At 41.2% G+C, this 22,472-nt stretch overlaps 1 long non-coding RNA gene across 1 annotated transcript in view; it reads left to right on the top strand.

Annotated features, from left to right (window-relative positions):
* The window catches only part of LOC122553418 (uncharacterized), an 82,776-nt gene extending 66,086 nt beyond the window's left edge, over positions 1–16,690 (top strand). The window contains exons 2-3 of the long non-coding RNA XR_006312708.2: positions 1,659–1,771; positions 16,527–16,690. This is a non-coding gene — a long non-coding RNA (uncharacterized LOC122553418). The remainder of the gene's footprint in view (positions 1–1,658; positions 1,772–16,526) is intronic.
* The last annotated feature ends 5,782 nt before the right edge of the window (positions 16,691–22,472 follow it).

Genomic DNA, 22,472 nt, shown 5'->3' with positions numbered 1-22,472 from the left:
ATTGGGGTATCATGTCTGAAAACGTATCTAACCTGGGGACTGGGAGTAACAACATTTACATTGAAGAAAAAACGTACGCTTGTCACTTGACCTTCATTTAGACGCATTGTCTGGCAAATGCACAAAACTGTAAACAAAGCATCAACACTTGTTGTTAAGATATTTGCAAAAATTAGCCTATGCTGTACACTTGATAGTTTTATCCAGGTTCACGCTTCAGTTCAAATATGTTGTTCAGCACTTTGCAATTTAGGTCTAAGCTTTCCAGACCTCTTTGCATTTATGGTGTTTATGTTATAGATGCACTGTAACAATTCGATTCTTCTAACAGCCTTGCATTGGCTCTTTAGCCCCTGCTAGTCTGAACATAATGCCAGAAAGTAGCACTTGCAAACCTAGATATTTCCTCCATCCAGAAAGGCCAATCTTATAATGACCCTCTAATGATATTTGTAATGCAACATCAAACACAACACTTCAGTCAAATAATCAAGGCATCAATTTGCTGTTCCTCTCACACAATTAAAACAATACAGCACAATTACAATACAACCAGTGGGAAAGGATGTGCAAGTGCTGTATTCCAAAGGAGCAAAGGTTACAGAATCATCCCTTTACTAATACAGCAGCTAACATAAAGCGGTTTCATGCTGGATATGGACAAGAGTTGTTTATTGCAAAAGATACCTGAACAGAAACTATCACAACTTAATTCCCTGTTCCAAATAGAAATATGTTCTGAAGTTAGGGGTGGACAAGGTTGAACCTTCTACTTAGTTTCCCATTGGCGCAGGCACTAGTGCCGATATGTGATTTCTACATCAACAGATGGCTGATAGCGCTCTGAATATTTGCTTTCGGTGACATGGAATTAATCGCATAATAAGATGCATCTGGTCACGATTCCAATTTTCTAAATTGACAACAGTGGAGTCAAATCATTACCGACAAATTAGAGTTACTAGACTTCTGAATAAAAGCACTTAGGTTTAAGTAGTTTTACTTTGAAAACAGAAAGATGTTCATTAGTACTAAATTATAGAAATTTAATTAACATAAATAATCTAACCTAATTTGCCTATATTTGCTTTTCCAACTTAAATTTATTATTTTATTAGAACGTTTCAAACAGTAATCATCTACCTTATTTAGTTCAAGAGGTTTCTACATTGATAGATTTACTCTTTGTTTTAACCTTGATCGTCATTTCTTACAATGAATATGTAGCCAGTGGGACTGAAATAAAATTGCCTGAAATTATTTTACTTAATTGCTGTAATAGCTGCCAAATAAAAGCACAGTTTCCCCACATGAGTCTTTAGCAGTCAGTCCAAACTATAATACGTGGCATAAAAGGATAATATTCCTGATAAACTATGACATTAAACTGATCTCCAAGGATGTCTTTTAACTAACAACTTCCTTTAACTAATAACATCACGGATTTCTCTTCTTCAAAAATCACAAGTAAATAAATGTTATACATGAACGTTCTGCATAGCCAGGGCAAACAATGAAAGCAAATCACCTGTGGCAGATCTTTTATTAATTTGTTATAAATCATAATATCTTATTCCATTTATTTTCCTTATAGGGAAAGGAGAAGGCTCAACTCTATTTAAAAAAATGTGATCTTAATTGTTTTTATCCTTATTTAGCATTCACCACTTCACCTTCACAAGCTGGTTATGCATGCACTTGCTTGAACGCAAAAATTTGCCTCCAGATATTAAGTTTTGATCTCGAGACAGTATGAGCATAAATGCAACAGGTACGTAATGTGATGTAAGTTTTAAGGAGCTCATTACAATCCTGGGAACTTCTTAATCCATTTTCCTTTCCATTAGATATATTTTCTTTGCATAATAAGATAATGTAAAATGCATGTAACATTTTAATTCTGGTCTAATCGAGGTTTCGTCTGAGCTGAAATTTAATCTGTCTCTGTATTCTAGACGTGCATGTACACAAAGAAGATTTTTCTTTTTATGGTGATAGACACTTGTTTCGACTAAGTAGAGCTGAGTCCATGAAAGGATCAGCCATGATCTCATTGAATGGCAGAGCAGGCTCCACCGTCAGGTCGCTTACTCCTGCTCCTACTTCTAATGTTTTTATGTTCTTATACATTTTAATTTCAAATTCTTTTCAAATTCACTTAAAACTCTTACCACTTAAACTGCATTTAGAATCCTATTCTTACTTCCAGTTTGTATTGTTTCACTTCCTTTCGCCACTGTATGTGTGTAGCCAGCTAGACCAGCAGTCCTAAAACCTCTTTGGTTGGTGCAGCCCTTTTTAATTAGATTAGTTCTCACGGACATCCCAACCTGCACCCAAGCTAAATGGTAAAACCGCAAGGGAGCTCATCGGTTCAATTGGCTTTGTGACTGTTACATATGGACTAAATGCATGCCAACTGCACAGGGCTCAATCTTTTTTCTGGCTTAGGTAGACTCAGAACCTGCCTCCTTACCCCACTCGTGGAAAACAAACTGCTTATCTATGATTCCACAAATAATTGCTAAGGCTTTGCCTTCACGCAAAGCTAAGAAGGATGCTGCAACTAACAAAATGGAGGTTTTACTGAAAGAAGGCACATTATGTCAGAAGCTTTCCATCATCCACTCATCAAGGTAGTTTGCAAGAAATATCAAAGTGAAGGAAGATTAACAGTTATGATGAAGGGAGAGTACCAATTGGTTGGCAACGTATTTTTACAACCAGCTTTGATAGCTGTTGACCAAGGCAAATTGGGTATGGCCATGTTAGCCATCAGTGAGGCTGGCCCTGCAGGGTGGACGGCCGAAAGTTCTCTGTGAATCTCCAGATCATTATGGACCCCTGTTTGAGAAACTCTTTGTTAGTCTAGATATGTCCTCATGTATTCATCACAAATCATGCTATTATTTGCGACATAACTTACAGTCCCAGCAAATGTCAATATTGTATTCCTGCCTGCTTTCAGATCATTAATGTGTCATTAAAAAAAGAGCAGCTCTAGCATAGGTTCTACACCACTCATTATGTGGAAATGTTTTTCTCATATTACATGTGCTACATTTTTAAAATTACTTTAAATCTCATGCCCTCTTGTTCACTATCCTTTTCAGAGTGAGAATAGCTTCCCCATCTCTATTCTATCCAGATCACCATGATTTTGAAAACTTCTAACAGAACTCCTCTTAACCATAAGACTCCAGATGAGGGCTAATGATGCATTATGTAAGTTCAGTATACTCTTCTTGCTCTATCCCTATTAATAAAATCTCGGATATTGCACACTATATTAACTGCTCTCTCCGCCTGCCACTTTCAGTGGTCGATGCACATACATACCAAGGTCTTTCTGTTCTTACATTCCTTCAGTATTCTATCCTTTATTTTATATTTTCTGTCTTCTTGCTTTTACTACCTCACACTTGTTTGCATTTTTTAAAAATTCATGCAACATGGGCATCGCTGGTTGATCAGCATTTATTGCTCATCCCTAGGTGCCCTTGAGAAGTTGGAGGAAATCTGCCTTTCTGAACCGCTGCAGTCCTTGTGTTGTAGGTAACCTCATAATGCCATCAAAGAGGGAAGTCCAGGATTTTTGCCCAGTGACACTAAGGAATAGAGATATATTTCCAAGTTAGGATGATGAATGGCTTTGAGTGGAGCTTTCAGTCGATGGTATTCTCATGTATCTGCTGCCCTTATCCTGCTAGATAGGAGTGGCTGTGGGTTTGGAAGATGCTGAGTGAGGATTTTTGGTGATTTTCTACAATGCATCTTGTAGATGGTGCATATTGCTGCTTCTAAGCTTTCTGAGGTAGTGGAGGAAGTAGATGTTTGTGGATATAGGGCCAATCAAGCAGGTTTCTTAGTCCAGAATGGTGTCAAGTTTCTTGAGTGTTGTTGGGGCTTCACTCATCCAGGCAAGGGGGATGTAGTTTTCCATCACACTCCTGAATCATGCCTCATAGATGATAGACATGCTTTGGGAAGTCAGGAGGTGAGTTATTTGCCACAGGATTCCCGGCTTCTAACCTGCTCTTGGAGCCACAGTGTTTATGTGATGAGCCCAGTTGAGTTTCTTAGTAACTCCAAGGTTGATGGTGGGGGAATTCAGTGATGGTAACACCATTGAATGTCAAGGGGTAGTGGTTAGATTGTCTCTTATTGGAGATGTTCATCATCTGGCATTTGAGCGCCAAAGCATCACTTTCCCAAGCCTGGATATTGTCCAGGAGAAAGTGAGGACTGCAGATGCTAGAGATCAGAGCTGAAAATGTGTTGCTGGAAAAGCGCAGCAGGTCAGGCAGCATCCAAGGAGCAGGAGAAATCGATGTTTCAGGCATGAGCCCTTCTTCAGGAATCTGAAGCCCTTCTGGATATTGTCCAGATCTTGTTGCATTTGATCATGGACTGCATCACTATTTGAGATGTCACAAATGGTGCAGCTATATGTGCAATCTTTGGCGAGCATCATCACCTCTGGCCTTATGATGGAGGGAAGGTCATTGATGAAGCAGCTGAGGATGGTTGGGCCTGGGATATTATCCTAAAGAATTCCTGCAGAGATGTCCTGGATCTGAGATGATTGACCTCCAAAAACCTAGCAATGTTCTTATGTACCAGGTATAATTTCAACCAACAGAGAGTTTTCCCCTGATACTCGTTGATTCCAGTTTTGCTCGGGCTCCTTGATGCCACACTCGGTTGAATGCAGCTCTGATGTCAAAGGCTGTCACTCTCACTTCCCCTCTGAAATTCAGCTTTTTTGTCCATGTTTGAACCAAGGCTGTAATGAGGTCAGGAGCTGAGTGGCCCTGGCAGAATCCAAACTGGGCGTCACTGAGCAGGTGCTGCTTTTTAAAATTATTGATGACACCTTCCATCACTTTACTGATGATCAAAAGTAATTAGTTGGGTTGGATTTGTCCTGTATTTTATATATAGGACATATTAGGGTGATTTTTCGCATTATTAAGTATATGCCAGTGTTGTAGCTTGCTGGCTAGCTGGCTTCTAGCACTCAGAGCAAGAGAGCCTTTTGCTTGTAATATAGGTGCTTCTTCAACTGTGACCTTAAAAAGACATAAGCACTTGAACCCAGGCTACAGCACATAAATATCCCTGCCCACTGGTAGACACAAGTACCTTAGCTCACTAGTTCATCTTCTCCTACTAACATCAACAGACCAGGGTTGAGCTGGCTTCTAACTCATTTTTTTGTATATTCTTCAAAAGAAGAATGGACAAAAAATGTCTGTTATCCAGGCAGTTCTTTTTTTCCCAAATTGTATTCATTGTCTTGGGTACCTCCTATGAGATTACAGTTCAGCTATTTTGCATTTCTCCGCTTTTAAGTCCAGCCCTTTTAAGCTTCCTTTACCCATCATCAGGTGTGACATTCCAGGGTCTCTTTCTTTCCACCAGTCACTGAATGTACAGCTGCAGTTATGTTTTGACTGGATGACTTTAAAAACAATTGATGTGATTAAAAACTTCATATGTCCGTAGGTACTGTGGGTTCCTCCATCATCATGCCATATGCCTTTGAATGATAACTTTTGCTAACTGTAGCTCTTCCACAATCTATCCCCTCTGTGTAAAATCTATTTGCATTTTAGATTTATTTACTTATTTAGAATCGGACATGTTTGCTTCTTTCTTTCCAGTATAATTCCTGACTATCCTTTAATGAGCTGCACCTCTAAAGGACACTCACTTTTACCTTCTGCTTTGCATACCTTTCCCCAATACTCCCTTTTAAGCCACCTCGCCATCATTTGTTTTGATTTGACCATATCTGATACCATAATGTTCATAAGATCCTTGCCAAGCATGCTCAGTCATTGGGCCAGCGGGACGGAACTACCCCGAGAGAGCTAAAGCAGATCTGAATCCAGCCAGTGAGTTTTCATTTTGTCTGTGTTTGACTGGAACATCGTTTTGATTTTGGCACAGCCAATGCCTTATGAATGGAACAGGGGGCAGGATTACATTCAAGCAGTTCATTCCCAGGCTATGAATTAACTTTACTCTGGTTCCCTGATTTCAAGTGACTAGATGGCAGGATGAAACAATATGCCTGCTTAAATGGGGTTCCAGGTGGGAATCTCAGCTTTACTTCCCAATTGAAATCCACCTCCATTTTATTGGCTCTGTTATGATATTGCCCAATAAAACTCATCGAGAATGTATTGAAATATATATTAATGAATGACATGGTGTCACCACATTTAAATCCCGTACCACTTTATCATTCAAGATTAATTCTCAGTGACCCTGATTTTAACAAATTCCCGGCAAATTGAGAAATATCCATCACCCACTTTGGAAGAAACTAGCATCCATGCCTCTGCTATTCTGCTGACACAATGAAAGTGGCAATTTTCAATATGTTTACATTCATTTGCTTCCCTTCAAGTGTTGATGCTCCTGACTTTTGCAACTTGAGCTAAATATGTGGCATAATCTTTTTTTTTCTCCACTGGAGAATACCTGATTTATATATTTTCTATCTCTGTGTTAATAGTGTTCCACATGATCTATGGGCCTATTTGCCAATTTTACTTTTCACTTTGTTTTTCACATTGTTTGCTTTTTTTTCAGCCATATCCTCATTTTTTTTCTCTCCTTTTTAATATGATGCTGACCTTATTTATATTGTGGTCACTGTTTTCCAATTGTTCTCCTGTCTTATGGTCACCTCCTTGCTCTGTTTCATTATTCAGAACTCAATCCTGCAAAGTTTCCTTTCTTGATAGAACGGTGACTAATCATGACTAAGAAGATATTTTTGAGGTACATTGCAAAAATACTTCATCTTTCTCACTACATTTTGTCTATTCCAGCCTATTTTTAGATAGGAAACATTTCCCACAAATAAACCTCTACTGCTAACATATGCCTTTGTAATTTAGTGCAGGGTTTATATGCACAGAAAACCGGGAAGGTTAAGAAAATTGTTCCTAAGGTATACACAATTCTGGGTTTTAACAATAGAGGAATTGGGTGGAATTTAATCCACTGACAAACAACTGAGCTGAGCACATCTAATTGCAAGACAGTTTACAAGCCTGTCTCCTGGAGGTGGGGAAGCCTGTCATGATTAAGTCAGAGGCTGGAATGGGCTGAAACAAAGAACTCACTGCTCATGGTCAGATGTCAATTACATTTAGCAATTAGGTAATTGACATCAATTATTCCAGAGTCCAGTGGAATTAATGGTGGTTTAGAAAATTAATGGGATTCATTCAACCTTTCAATAGCTCTGAATGACCAGCCAGCAAACTGTGTCAGATTTTCCTGTGACTTCCTTGGGGTCCCTCACTTTTAGGCATTTTGTGCCAAGTTAAGAGATCCTGCAAGGAGATGTTGCCAGGGCTGGAGGGTTTGAGCTAAAGGGATATGCTGAACAGGCTGAGGCTATTTTCCCTGGAGTGTCGGAGGCTGAGGTCTTTTCCTTGGGGTGGGGAAGTCCAGAACTGGAGGGCACAGGTTCAGGGTGAGAGAGGAAGAATTTAAAAGGGATCTAAGGGGCAATGTTTTCACACTGAAGGTGGTGTGTGAATGGAATGAGCTGCCAGTGGAAGTGGTAGAGGCTGATACAATTACAACATTTAAAAGGCACCTAGATGGCTATATGAATAGGAAGGGTTTAGACGGATATGGGCCAAGTGCTGGCAAATGGGACTAGATTAGATTAGGATATCTGGTTGGCATGGAACAGTCGGACTGAAGGGTCTGTTTCCATGCTGTACATCTCTATGACTAAATGACTCTAAGTGAAGAGGCACAATAAACATCAACCTCTTGTCCTTTCCTCTGACCAGCCCTTGAACTCTTCCTGCAAACCCCACACCGGCAATCCAATGTCACCCTCATTAACTGATGCAGCCATCCAGCAGTGACTGCTGGCCAAGTCCCTGTTCCAATAGCCACCTTTCATGTTAGTGGTACCAGAAAGAGAAAAATGCCAACACTGGTTAGCCAGATGTCTTTGTGGCCTAAGTCTGATGCTGAACAGTCAGCTTGAGAGACACTTAATTCACAGCAATTCATAGAACATAGAACATAGAAGAATACAGCGCAGTACAGGCCCTTGGGCCCTCGATGTTGCGCCGATCCAAGCCCACCTAAACTACACTAACCCACTATCCTCCATATACCTATCCAATGCCCTCTTAAATGCCCATAAAGAGGGAGAGTCCACCACTGTTACTGGCAGGGCATTCCATGAACTAACGACTCGCTGAGTGAAGAACCTACCCCTAACATCAGTCCTATATCTACCCCCCCTTAATTTAAAGCTATGCCCCCTTGTAATACCCGACTCAATACGCGGGAAAAGGTTCATACTGTCGACCCTATCTAACCCCCTAATCATCTTGTACACCTCAATCAAGTCACCCCTAAACCTTCTTTTCTCTAGTGAAAACAGCCCCAAGTGCCTCAGTCTTTCCTCATACGATTTTCCTTCCATACCAGGCAACATCCTGGTAAACCTCCTCTGCACCCGTTCCAATGCCTCCACATCCTTCCTATAGTATGGCGACCAAAACTGCACACAATATTCCAGATGCGGCCGTACCAGAGTCTTATACAACTGCATCATGACCTCAGGACTCCGGAACTCAATTCCTCTACCAATAAAAGCCAGTACGCCATATGCCTTCCTCACCGCACTATTTACCTGGGTGGCAACTTTCAGAGATCTGTGTACATGGACACCAAGATCCCTCTGCTCATCCACACTACCAAGTATCCGACCATTAGCCCAGTACCCCATCTTTTTGTTATTCTTCCCAAAGTGAATCACCTCGCACTTAGCTACATTGAATTCCATCTGCCACCTTTCTGCCCAGCTCTGCAGCTTCTCTATATCCTGCTGTAACCTGCCACATGCTTCCTCACTGTCAACAACTCCTCCGACTTTCGTATCATCCGCAAACTTGCTCACCCAACCTTCTAACCCCTCTTCCAGGTCATTTATAAAAATGACAAACAGCAATGGTCCCAAAACAGATCCTTGCGGAACACCGCTAGTGACGGCACTCCATGAAGAAACTTTGCCATCAACTACTACCCTCTGTCTTCTTCCATCCAGCCAATTCCTAATCCAAACCTCCAACTCACCCTCAATGCCATATCTCCGTATTTTCTGCAGTAGCCTACCATGGGGAACCTTATCAAACGCCTTACTAAAATCCATATATACCACATCTACCGCTTTCCCCTCATCAACCTCCTTCGTCACCTTTTCAAAGAATTCAATAAGGTTTGTGAGGCACGACTTGCCCTTCACAAAACCATGCTGACTATCCTTGATCACATTATTCCTATCCAGATGTGCATAAATCCTATCCCTTACAATTCTCTCTAAGACTTTGCCCACAACAGAAGTGAGACTCACCGGCCTATAGTTACTAGGGCTATCCCTACTCCCCTTTTTGAACAAGGGAACCACATTTGCTATCCTCCAGTCTTCTGGGACTACTCCTGTAGACAAAGAGGACATAAAAATCAAGGCCAATGGCTCTGCAATCTCCTCCCTTGCTTCCCAGAGAATCCTAGGATAAATGCCATCAGGCCCAGGGGACTTATCTATTTTCACCTTTTCCAGGATTTCCAACACCTCTTCTCTACATACCTCAAAGCCATCCATTCTACTTATTTGTTCCTCAGTATTCTCATCGACAACAATGCCCTGTTCCTGAGTGAATACTGAAGAAAAGTATTCATTCAGTGTCTCCCCAATCTCTTCCGCCTCCACACGCAACTTCCCACTACTATCCTTGACTGGACCTATTCCTACCCTAGTCATTCTTTTATTCCTAACATACCTATAGAAAGCCTTAGGGTTTTCCCTAATCCTATCTACTAAGGACCTTTCATGTCCCCTCCTTGCTGCTTTTAGCTCTCTCTTCAGGTCCTTCCTGGCTACCCTATAACTCTCAATCGCCCCAATTGAACCTTCACGTCTCATCTTGAGATAGGCCGCCCTCTTCCATTTAACAAGGGATTCCAATTCCTTATTAAACCACGGCTCCCTCGCACGACCCTTTCCTTCCTGCCTGACAGGTACATAATTATCAAGGACACTCAATAGTTGCCCCTTGAACAAGTTCCACATATCATTTACACTCTTGCCTTGGAGTCTACTTTTCCAAGCCACACATCCTAAGTCATGCCTCACCGCATCATAATTTCCCTTACCCCAGCTATAATTCTTGCCCTGTAGTACACACTTATCCCTCTCCATCACGAGTGTAAAAATCACCGAATTATGGTCACTATCCCCAAAGTGCTCACCTACCTCTAATTCTAACACCTGGCCTGGTTCGTTACCCAGAACCAAATCCAGTATGGCCTCACCTCTTGTTGGCCTGTCTACATATTGTGTCAGGAAACTCTCCTGCACACATTGAACAAACACTGACCCATCTAACGAACTTGAGCTATAGCTTTCCCAATCAATATCAGGAAAGTTAAAGTCCCCCATAACAACCACCCTATTACTGTCACTCATCTCCTGAATCACCTTCCCAATCCTTTCTTCAATGATTCTAGGACTATTAGGAGGCCTGTAAAAGACTCCTAACAGGGTGACCTCACCTTTCCTATTCCTAACCTCAGCCCAAACCACCTCAGATGGCAAGTCCTCATCCATCGTCCTTTCCACCGCTGTAATACTATCTTTGACAAGCAATGCCACACCTCCCCCTCTTTTACCCCCACCTCTGACCCTACTAAAACATTTAAATCCCGGAACCTGCAACAGCCAATCCTGTCCCTGTTCTAGCCATGTCTCCGTAATAGCCACAACATCGAAGTCCCAGGTACCAACCAACGCTGCAAGTTCACCTACCTTATTTCGTATACTTCTTGCATTGAAGTATACACACTTCAAGCCACTTCCCTGTTTACAGGCACCCTCCTTGGAAATTGATGCCATGTTCCTCACCTCCCTACACTCCAGGCCCTGCACCCTGAAGCTACAATCTGGGTTCCCATGCCCCTGCCGAGTTAGTTTAAACCCCCCCCAAGAGCACTAGCAAACCTCCCCCCAAGGATACTGGTTCCCCTCAGGTTCAGGTGTAGACCATCCTGTTTATAGAGGTCCCACCGTCCCCAGAAAGAACCCCAGTTATCCAAAAACTGGAACCCCTCCCTCCTGCACCATCCCTGAAGCCACGCATTTAATTGTTCTCTCTCCCTATTCCTCGAATCTCTATCACGTGGCACGGGTAACAAACCAGAGACAACAACTCTGTTTGTTCTAACTCCAAGCTTCCAACCTAGCTCCCTGAAAGCCTGTCTAACATCCTCAGCACTCCTCCTACCTATGTCGTTGGTGCCAATGTGGACCACGACTTCGGGTTGCTCCCCCTCCCCCTCCAGGACCCGGAAAACACGATCAGAGACATCACGTACCCTTCCTACTGTTGCAATATGGCCTGGAGAAAACTTTCAGGTAGGAATAGCTAAACTGCGGTGCTATTGTTGCTGATGTGATGGCAGATAGGTGGGAGACAGTACACAATGAATAAAAAGTAATGGGGGCAATAATGGGGACATTAGCTTGAGGGAGGTTGTCGTGATGAGATGGCACAACAAGATATTTAATGGACTACAGATAGATTGGAGGTGGATAGGAAAGGTGTTGCATCAGTGCAGAGCCTACCTGTTCATCCAGGAGACTGAAGATCCACCTGTGAATATCCACCACCACCATGTAACTGTATATGTTTCCTGTGCCCACACATCACCCCTTCAAAGTTTAATTCTAATTCCGTGTGTGTTGGCAAGCAGAAATGGCAGCCATTCTTAGTTTCACCATTCGGGTGCAATGAAATTCTGTTCACTGTGCCCACTTCAGAACACCACATTTCAGGAAGGATGTGAAGTCATTATTAAGGATGTCAGAAAGGTTTATGACAATGGGTCCTGGATTATGATATTGCAATTAAATGAGTGTGTTGGAGAAGCTGGGACTGTTTTGAGCACAGAGATGTTTGGGAGGAAGTTTGAGAAGTGTGTTTGAAACTGTGTGAGGCATGGAAACGTAAATAGGAAAAAGGAGGTGTTGTGATGCAGTGGTATTGTCCCTACCTCTAAGCCAAACGTTCCAAGGTTGAATCTCATGTCGGTGTTTGTTGGAAGGTGCAGTTGTAACACAGCCACATAGTTACACCGGCATCATCCCCCTCTTCTTCCTCCGCTACATTGATGACTATATCAGCGCTGCCTCATGCTCCCACGAGGAGCTTGAACAGTTCATCAACTTCACTAACACCTTCCACCCTGACCTCAAAATTCATTTGGACCATCTCCGACACCTCCCTCCCCTTCCTGGACCTCTCTGTCTCCCTCTCTGGTGACCAACTTAACACTGACATCTACTTCAAACCCACCGACTCCTACCTGGAATATGTCCCGTCTCACATCCGCTCCTGTAAAAATGTAACTCACTACTCCCAATTTCTCCACCTCTGCTGTATCTGCTCCCAGAATGAGCCAGTTCCACTCCAGGACATCCCAGATGTCCTTCTCCTTCGAGGACCATAATTTTCCCTGCCCTGTTATCAATGATGGTCTCAATTGCATCTCCTCAATCTCCCACACCTCCACCCTCAAACCCTCCCCCCCACACCCTGGCAACCACAACAAGGATAGAAGCCCCCTGGTCCTCACATTCCACCCCACTAATCTCCACATTCAGTAGATCATTCCTCCCCATTTTCACCACCTATAGTCAGATCCCACTACCAAACATATATTTCCCTCTCTGCCCCTGTCTGCATTCCATAGGGACCATTCATTCTGTGATTCCCTCATTAGGCCCTCAGTCCCCACCAACACCCTCTCCACACCTGGCACCTTCCCTGCCTCTGTGAGAGGTGCAAAACCTGCACCCACACCTCCCCCCTCCCTTCCGTCCAAGGCCCCAAAGTATCATTCCACATCCTGCAAAGATTTACTTGCATATCCTCGAACCCGATTTGCTGCATCCATTGTTCTCGATGTGGTCTCTTTCACAAACTCACAGAATGGTTCAGGGAACATCTCTGGTCTGTACACACCAACTAATCCCACCACCCTGCAGCCATACATTCCAAATTCCCCTCCCGCTCTCCCCATGATGTGTCCACTCTGTGCCTCCCCTACTCCCTATACAAGGCCACCTGCAAACTGGCAAAGGAACACCTCATCTTCCGCCTTGGGACTCTACAACCAAACAGCCTCAACATTGACTTAATCAGTTTCCAAATCTTCCTTACCCCCACCCCATCCCAAATCCAATCCATCCCAGCTCCGCCATCTTGACCTGACCTACCTGTCCATCCTCTTTCTCACCTAGCCACTCCACACTTCCCATCAACATATCACAATCACCTTTGTCCACTTATCGCCATCCCAATCACCTTTCCTCCAGCCCCACTCCCCCTCCCCCTATTTATTTCTCAGCTCCCTTCCCCCTCCCCAGTCCTGATAAAGGGTCAAGCCTGAAAAGTCAACTGTCTTGCTCCTCAGATTTTGCCTGACCTGCTGTGGATTTTTCAGTGCCACACTTTATCGACTTTGATTATTAACCTGTAGATCCATCCAAAGTATCTATTGGCAGGCATTAAGAATGGAAGAGTTTCCTGGTCAGCCACCTTGCAGAAGGCAATGACTAACCACTAGCACTTATCCCATAAGTGTGGACTTGGCTGATGGAAATTCACGGCCCCTTGTAACCGAGATCAAGAGCAAAGATGGACAGAGGTAAACAGAAATTGTTTCCATTCATAGAAGAGTTAAGAATAAAAGGAACCTGATTTCAGGAGAATGGCAAATGAACAAAGAAAAGGATATCACAAGGAACTTTTTTAAATACATATGCAGAGAATGGTTAGGTTCTGGAAAGCACTACCAGAGAGTTTGCTGAGGCAGATTCAATCACCGCTTTCAAAGGAAATTGTATAATTATCTGAACAGAAAAGAAAGAGTGCAGGGCTACAGGAAGGAAGTAGGAGAGCGCGACAATGTTGGAAACAGCCAGCATAGACATATGGGATGAATGCTCTCCTTCTGTGCTGCAAACATTCTTTGATTGTTTGAATAATATTGACTGATCTTTTCTTGTTCTTTTACCAAATCTGAAGGATTTACTTAGGCCTATTTCTCTTTTTTAGATTATTATGCTCCAGAACTCTGAAAATGTCTCTGACTAATACCAATTCTACCTTTTTAAAGCTAATTATAACATTGAAATTAAGTCCATGCATTCTGGCATTGTGGCTTTAGCTCTGTCCAATACATTGCCCTGTTAAAATTAAGTATCCCAAGCAGCAGTTTACAAAGGTTTCACACCTGAATGTCTGGCTCCTGGCCCCTTCTTTTGAGGCCCCCATGCCATCTGTACGGATGATCGACCTTTTTACTCTTCGCTTTCCCTTCCAAGCTGTTCACTAGCTGTCGTCTCTTATGTTTTCCTTCCACTGCCAAACTAGTTTGGAGTTTAAAATTTATAATTTTTAGAATTGCATGCAAGACATGTTTCCCCTAAGAATGCCCATTTGCTCACATTTCCTGAACCATTTTTCCAACATATTCTTGCACACACAGGGTTTCACTTGAAAAGCCAAAAAACTGGGAAACAATTTTCAGTCACTAATAGATATTTGTCGGCTGTGATATTTTAGATTTACCTGTCAGCATCTTGCATTTGGAGCAGCTAAATTCAAGTTGAAACCAAAATTGATTTTTTTTTCTCCCCTGTTTGCTTCCAACCATTCTTGATGCATTAAACTAAAATTCAGTAAAATGTAATGGCCAGATGAATGTCTATTGCAATCTCGCAATTGTTCCACAGTCACGGATTTGGATCAAATTCTTTCCTTTTATCAGAGAAATGATTTTGCAAAGAGTTCCTGAAATATGAATAAAAGCTGCACTTAGACAAGGAGTGATTGTAGTTTGAGAGGCACAGATTGGTATGTCCTCTGCTTGTTTGACACCTGAATAAAGAACACAAAGCTTACCAATCCAACACTGGGTAGTGCATTATATAAATTCATATATAAATTACTGTTAAAGGATTCCTTTTCAAAAGGTTTATAGATGATCAGATGGCTTGCCTCATGGGATTATTCAGTAGCCCAGAGACATGTAAATTTGACTTTTTGAATTTGCAAATAAAAGCACGTTTTTGAGCCAGGAATAGCAGAATTGCTAATTGAATATGTAATTAGGAGCCTAACGTCTGTTCAAGAATCCCTTTGAGAAATGAGTCCATGACCAGGTTTGCATAACTCAGTATTCTTGGTGGCTTCCAACAGTGTGCAGACAGTCAGCGGATTCAGTTGAACATGTTTTGCTTTTCAATTCATTCTAGGAATGTGGGCGTCTCAGACACAGCACCATCTAACATGAAAACAGAAATCGCTGTTGAAATTTGGCAGGTCTGGCAGCATCTGTGGGAAGAAAGCAAAGTTAACGTTTTGAGTCTGGTGATTCATCAGAGTTTCACCAGCAATTTCTAATTTTGTCACAGATCTCTAGCAAGCGAGCAGCCCGGAGATTCAGTGCGGTCAACCTGAGTACCTGCTGAATGTCCTACTTGGCTCCTATGTTTTATGGTTTTTTTACAGTGTTTTTGATCCACTTCAGTGCCAGAGATCCCAGTTAGAACACTCTGACAGACATCACGATGCAGCCATCATTTTATTTTTGAAACAATGGAAATGATTATTTAAAAAAGAATAGAAAAGACTAAGATGGAACATGAAATTGATCTGGATTAGAAAAAATTGTTTCCTGGGTGAACAATTCTTAAATAAACTTGATTGTGGATGGAAAGCCACTGCATCATTTCATGGTTATATAGGGCAACACTTCAAGGCATGGAGAGAAAAAAAGCTATAAAATGTTCCACTGAGTGCCTTCAAGTATTCATTTGAAGTAAATTAACATTAATATGCTGTTGTCCCCCAAAAGCAGGCTTTGCAGCAATGTTCTTTCTCTTGTTTTGAATTTGTTTCATGATTCTTTTTGATTCAAGGTTGATGAAAAGGAATTAAAGATGGAAAATAGTATAATGCAGTGGATTTTAAGCTTTCACTAACAAATTCCATGTATTTTTTCTCTGTCTGGAGCAGATTATTTAATTTTTCTGATTGTTGTTAACTGTTGATGTTAAAGGACTGTCTAATGTACCAAAACAAAGCATAGAAGCATCAATAGACGTTTTTATGATGCATGTAGTTGTATTTCAAAAACAAATTAACATTTGGATTTATCTAGGAACACTAATTGTCTTCCATGGCTAAATTGCCAAAGTAAAAGCATATCTATGTATGATGATAACATTTTGTTATGTCACTGAGAGCTGGTGCATTCAGAATTTATTATCTTGTAGACTAATGTTACATGAACAAACCTGCTGATAACTTTGGGGATTTGAGATGAGAAACAGAATATGAGGTTGTAAAAGAAATGAATCCCCTTGAGTGTTTTATTTCTGTCACGGACACTGTTTCTCTTTACAGTGCATCCCTGAGGTTCTTTGAGCTTTCTGACACCTCCCCATACGACTTCTGCCGAAAAGACCGAAACATGGCATATTCCTTCTCGTTGTAGAGAACCCTGTGGACTAATAAACAAAGCTCGCTTAAACTGGCACTGTTATCTCTGCCTAACTGCTTCACACTGAGAGAAGGTAAACATAAAAGAATATCAGCTTTTGGAAAATCTACAACCTTTTAACCTGCGGTTCAGCTGAATTCTTTCAGTTGCTTCACGGAGTCCAATCATTATATTATTCCTTTCCCCCTGTAATTTCTGCTTCTTTTTCTCTGTTTGCCAGCATCCTAAATGTACTTTTCAAAGTTCTTTGTGCATTTGTGATACCATCTATCTCCTGCAACTCTGTTGGCAGAGGTGGGGAGTTGAGGTGGTATTTATATTCATAAATCTTTTAGAATTCCCTTTCACGCTAACTGGGAATTTTAATCAAAGGCCGTGTTTAGAGAAATAGAGAAAGTGTCTTCTGCCTCTTCATAAAAACAATTGTCGCCTACTCCCATTCAGTCCTGTCCTCACTTGCTGTTTATGTATTGTCTGCAAAATGTATACAATGACAAACACTGTGGATAACAGCAACTGAGAAGATGGTGATCTAAGGCCAAAAGAAATGGAAATAAAAAACTTCTGACTGTCTTCCCTTAACAAAGTGTTCAGAGTCAGGGTGATGATCCAGTGGGCTATGAGCAATTCCCAAATCCAAGTTGATATGACTTTATTTGAAGTGCATCAGGTACATTTTAGTTAAGTTTGCTCAGGGGAACTTTACAGCCACAGAACCAAGCTCATAATATTTATGAAAGTGCTACACTAATGTTTACAGGTTTAGACAGCTTAGTGCAAGAAATCCAAGGGACTGTCTTTTGTCAAATATTGCCTGTGTATGACAAGGAATAGCTGGTGTGTGCAAAACATGCAAGTCGAACTGTTTCCCTTTGGGACTGTACCATGTGCACCAATTCGGTATGACTAGCATTTTCAAGTCATAATTGCTGAAGTGTTAAAAAATAGGAAAGGGCAACTGCTCTCACTGATCATGTTTCTTTGCAGTGGGGAATGAGAGATAAACTGCCCTGACTGAGATTTCTCCAGTCTTACCATCCATGTCCTGACTGCCAGTGCCCATTCCTTCCCAAGGCACTATATACAGTAAATAGTGGCAGAGGATTAGAGTCCAGTGCAGGGGCTGAGAGGATTTCCCTCCTGTATAGTTCAGTTATCCAGCTTTATGGTCTGGCAGTTCACCATGGGACGTAGTGTGAAGGCCATAATGCTCCCCTGTGAGATAGATGAATACGTGGACTCTTCCCCAGCCTGTTAGCCATAAATAATCTTCTGCAAAAGGCCCTCAGATTTGGCTGCGTTTGATTGAATACTCAATGCACCTTCTAAGCTGCCCTACCTCTTGTGCTGACTCAGCACCAGAGCCATGGACACCTCTTTGATGCTGTCAATCCAACTGGGAGTACCACTGCACAAAGGGTATAAAGTTTGACTTAATTATTTCAGGGTTGGGACAGATCCAAGAGCTATCTTGGCAGATAGAAAACTCTGTCTTCATGGCCTCCAAGCTGAAAAGAAGCATTGCGGCATGACTCATTAATTGTCTGAATGAGACATTTCCTTTCTGTGTAACAATAAAGCATAATTATGTACTGTAAACTACCATCCCAAGTCCAGCCAGTTCAGTCATATAATATTTTAATTTGAAGAAATCAGCGTACCTTACTGTTTGGTGAGGCAACCAGCACTTGGAATTTATAAGTAATTTGTTTCACTTGACTGTGTATAAAATACTCCAGAGCTCACGTTCTTTTAGATCACTCTCCACCATTCCATTCTTCACTTTTCATTCAGAATAGGACCCTTTGTTTCAACATGTCTTGTTTCTTTGGCATAAACTGCTCTTAACTGAGATTGAGCGGTGAATGACACAGCAGGAATTAAAGGGGCACGTAGTGGATCTCAAAGTAACTAAGTGGCATCACAAATCATATTGCAAGGAAGAAAGCTATTTGGCCCCTCACAGCTCAGCTAATTCTTTGAAAGAATGATCCAACTCATTGCACTCTCCTGCTCCTTCCCCATAGTCCCACATTTTTCTCTTCCTCGCAGTGTACTCTCCAGCTGACCTATTAAGAGGAATGCAATTACTTCGTGGTGTGATTGAGAGATTTTTTATGCCAGAGAACCTGGATTCGAATCCTGCCATGCTGATTCTGCAGATGATGAAACCCAATTTCAATAAAAAATCTGAATTTAAAGTCACAATGCTGTTACAAACTCACTGTAGACCAAGAAGTCAATGGCCTCTTCTTGTAATATTTAATTGCTTCAAAATCATGCTTTCGGTTTTTTGGCATGTCATCTACTGCTTAAACTCATAAATGGTAGCTGTCTGCGAGAAAACAAACTTCTGGATTGTATTTGTAGCATCACACAGTGTGGAGCATTTGGCTGGCAAGGCATCAGGTGAATCTTGTGTCACATTAAAAATGAATATTACTTGAAACACCTGCCTATAGACAGAGTGTCACTATGTCACAATATAACGCAAACAGCAACTTGCTATTTATTCCAGAGTTCGTAGATATTTAAGAGCATGGACGTGATGCTGAAACTGCATAAAAGGTTGGTTTGACTACAACTAGAGTATTATGTGCAGTTTTGAAATCCACATTACAGGAAGGATGTGACAGAACTGGAGAGAGTACAGAGAAAATTTACTAAGCTGTTGCCTGGGCTGGAGTGTTGAGTTGTAAAGAGAAATTGGACAGACTGAAATTGCTTTCTTTCGAGCAGAGATTGAGAGGAGCCAGGATTGAGATGAATAAAATTATGAGGGGCATAAATAGGGTAGACAAGAAGGAACTTTTCCCTTGCTGGAGGTATCAATAAACAGGGGTAAGGGGTCATAGAGTTAAGGTAAATGGCAGAAGGTTTTGAGGAGATGTGAGACAAAACCTTTTCATTCAGAGGGTAGTGGGGATCTGGAACTCACTACCTGTCAGGACAGTAGGTGCAAAATCCCACATAATGTTTAAGAAGTATTTAGATGCACACTTGCAATGGCAAGGCATGCAAGGTGATGGGCCAAATGCTAGAAAATGGGATTAAAGTAGTTAGGAGGACGTTTTTGACCAGTGTGGATGTGATAAACCGAATGGCCTTTTCCATGCTATTGATGTCTATGCCTCTGTTGCACAGGTCAAGAGGGGGGCCTACATGTGGAGTAAAGGGTTAACTACGGCTTCATTCTTTAGTGACAACTTTTGATTTTTTTAAATGAAGTTCATGTCCCATCAACTTTCCCTCAACCTTTCCATGACTGAGAAAGTGAAAATTTGAAAATGTGCCCTTCCTTTCTGTGTGAAAGGTTGGCCATCATTGCACCAGATGATTTCTGATATCCAGATACAACAGATTCACGGCACTCACAGGATCAATACTATAACATTAAAATTAACAGCAAGGAACTTGACTTTATTTGGAATAAGGAATTCCCAGTGACCATTATTTCATATTCAGCACCATGCATGAAGCATCACCTTCTTCAATTATCCAATATTCAGAGTGAAGTTCTGTTATCCATTTCCAAAATGAGTGCAGAGATAGGTAACTGCTATTCTTCACTGCAAGAAGAGAGAGATAGCTGATATTCTGTATGTTATTTCTAATGGCTGTGACATTTTTATCTTAAGCGTAGAACCATGTGGGACTTCAAATATTCCTTGTTTAGCAGTTATAGAGCAACTGAAGTTGTCTTTGTTTACCTTGAGGAGAAAGTGAGGTCTGCAGATGCTGGAGATCAGAGCTGAAAATGTGTTGCTGGAAAAGCGCAGCAGGTCAGGCAGCATCCAGGGAACAGGAGAATCGACGTTTCGGGCATAAGCCCTTCTTCAGCCCTTTGTTTATCTTGAATCAATCTCTACCACACAGACGCTCAGCCTACATGAAGATAGTACAGATCTTTTATTTCTCTCAAAAGAAAAGCTCGAGCTAATAGAAGGAGGAGGGATAAAAAGTAAAGATAGCCAGTGGCAAGAGGCCATTCTGGATCTTAGTTTACTCCTTCAGCAAAGAGTGACATAGACTGGAGCTGCCATTCACGCCGATCATTCTCTAGAAGAAGAGGAAAAACATGAAGATGTCTTAACACCAAAATGAATAGCAACTGAAGAGAAGCTCAGTCATTCACAAATGAACATGAATAAAGTTTCAGAGCTTGGAGAAATCTAATTGTCAAAATGAGACCAGATGTCTCTGCTATAATGTAGGAATATAACAGCTGAGCTGCACACAGAAAGATTCCACAAACAGCCGTTGGCCTGGTATTCTGTTTAAATGAAAGTGGTTGAAGGATAAATATTGGTCACAACTCCAGGAAAGCTCCCCTAAAAAAAAGTGATCCTTTGCAAGTGCCCGAGAAGCCAGGTGGAGCTTGGTTTAATATCTCTTGGGAGGGACAGCACCTTGGACAATGGAGAATTTGGCAGTGCATCAGTGCAGTGTCAGCCTAGTTCTTATACTCACATCTCTGGCATTGAATTTAAGCTCATAATCTTTCAACTCAGAAATGACAGTGTTACAAAGGACTAATACTCCTGACAGGACATTTATAGTAAAAATGATCTTAAAACCCACAATTAGAATCACATTCCAATGCTAAGAGTGGGATAAATTATTTCTGCAATTTTTAACTTTACTTTGGACATGCACACATTTGAAGCAAATTTTAAGTAACACATGAAAACAATTCATAACATTTTTAAACAACACAGTTCCACATTCAACCATTCAATAAAACCATCATATCTGGAATATCTTGTTCAATCAAATTTTCCGTTGTTTAATTGTATTTTCCTTTACTTCTACTGTCAACATTTCAATCGGCTTCTGTGTTAATGTCAAGTAACAAGATTAACCATAAAACAGCTTTATAAGTTATGTTGCAATGTGACAATTTTGCAGGTTGCTTCTTTCACCTATATGTTCAAAAGTTATTCACCTTGAAAGTTGTAAAAGGACTTTATAAATATCTCGTTGTTACTGATGACAACAAAACTGTTTTATTGCAGCTATTGCCTTGCTTCACAAAGTAGTCATTGTCAATTACAGAGTAACAACCCTTGCCGACAGGCAATCCAGGAAGAGACAAAAGAATGAAGAATGGAAGAATCTAGCCCTGCTGGTGAGCAAGTGGAGAAATACTGGGCACAGCATGCTAGCCTGTTGCAACAGTCTCTAACCGTGTCTATTGAGAGTAGTTCATTTATTAACCTCTAATCATTGACTGTCATAATCACCAGGGACACAGATATAAAGAGCGCTGTATAATGAAAAACAATACCAAAAGCAGAGTTGTAGGGCTAGTTGTTCATTAGAACGTCAATGAATGAGTTTTCAAACATGCGATTGAAAAATTAAACCTTACATTTTCTTTTAATTTTAAGGAATTGATCTATGAGATAAGTTTGCACTTTGATTTAATATTGAGCATATTAATGCCAGCACACAAATTTCTAATCTGTATTCCTTAAGTGAAACTGCTCATTTTAAACAATTTTGTTGAAGTAATACACAAATGAATTTCATACCTCTGTGTTTACTGGCTTGTTGCTTATTTTGCACATTGCATTTCCTTTTCAATAAATTTAACGTGCAAAGAGTGAAGTCAGAGCTCAGTGCACATGAACAGAATTGGTGGGAAATCAACAAGAATTCATGAGTGCAATTAATATCCAGTGAGTCACTGCTCACAAGTACTTTATGTAATCATGCTAATTGAAGAATGATTAATGATGCAGAGCATTATCCCTAATGAATAGCCCATTGCCATTCACTGGCATGGTTCAATGAAAATTGCCTACCTGGGTAGGGTATTAGATGGAAGCTGTCACTTATACCTCAGC

The sequence above is a fragment of the Chiloscyllium plagiosum genome, unplaced genomic scaffold, assembly GCF_037043375.1.
Source record: "Chiloscyllium plagiosum isolate Xiang-an unplaced genomic scaffold, Cpla_swu_hap1 HiC_scaffold_8, whole genome shotgun sequence".
Classification (NCBI taxonomy): Eukaryota; Metazoa; Chordata; class Chondrichthyes; order Orectolobiformes; family Hemiscylliidae; genus Chiloscyllium; species Chiloscyllium plagiosum.
The sequence above is the reverse complement of the archived record's forward strand: the minus strand, read 5'-3'. Positions and strand labels throughout refer to the sequence as shown.